We start from the raw sequence: 784 nt of genomic DNA on the forward strand, positions 1-784 counted from the left end.
AGCAGCAGCACGGGGCTGAGCAGCAGCAGCGCGGCGACGCGCCGGCCCTCGGCCATCCTGTACCTGCACACAAAAGGCATCCATGTATTTAGAAACTGTTCCATAATTCCCTTTTAAATGTGTGTGCATGTGCCGGAGTAAGGGTGGGGTGACGAAAATCTATAAGACCGACAACCGGGATGGGCGAGCTGAGTCGAGCGTGCTAAAGCGTAGTGTTATTCGTTGGCAGAGCACGGGAATGGTCCGTTCGGATCCCGTCCACGGAGTATTTTTCTGGCCCGTCGTCCGCGACAGCTCAGGTGGACATATCGCCGGAAGCAGGACTCGCTATATTCCCTCCAGGGCTAAGTCGGTAGCGCGCCGTCCCGGTGTAAAACTGGTCGCTGGTTCGAATCCCGTCCGAAGGAAATTTTTCGCGCTCCGCTGGGCACGAGTTTTCAGCCCTGTGACACCTGATGGGATGGGTCGGTACGCGGTACGCAGATGGGCGTTGGTTCGAATCTCGTCGACGGAACCCTTTTCCCCTCTGCCGACCCACGTGTTTTCGGGTGTCGGCCACAGCGGATACAAGCTCCTTCTCTGAAGCAGCCTTCTTCGCTCCGTTGGTATAGCGCGCGCTGGAAACGCGGATGGCTGCCGGTTCGGATACTGTCCGATAATCATTTTCCCCGTTTAATGGCCGCAGCTGTGTGTCCGCCAAAGACACCATAGATTGGCTGGACCCTTAAAGCGTTGTTGTGCATGTTGCCTTCGTGGGGGAAATGGTTTAGTGCCCGGTCACCGT

This window comes from Frankliniella occidentalis, unplaced genomic scaffold (genome assembly GCF_000697945.3).
Source record: "Frankliniella occidentalis isolate FOCC.00 unplaced genomic scaffold, Focc_3.1 Scaffold223, whole genome shotgun sequence".
Classification (NCBI taxonomy): Eukaryota; Metazoa; Arthropoda; class Insecta; order Thysanoptera; family Thripidae; genus Frankliniella; species Frankliniella occidentalis.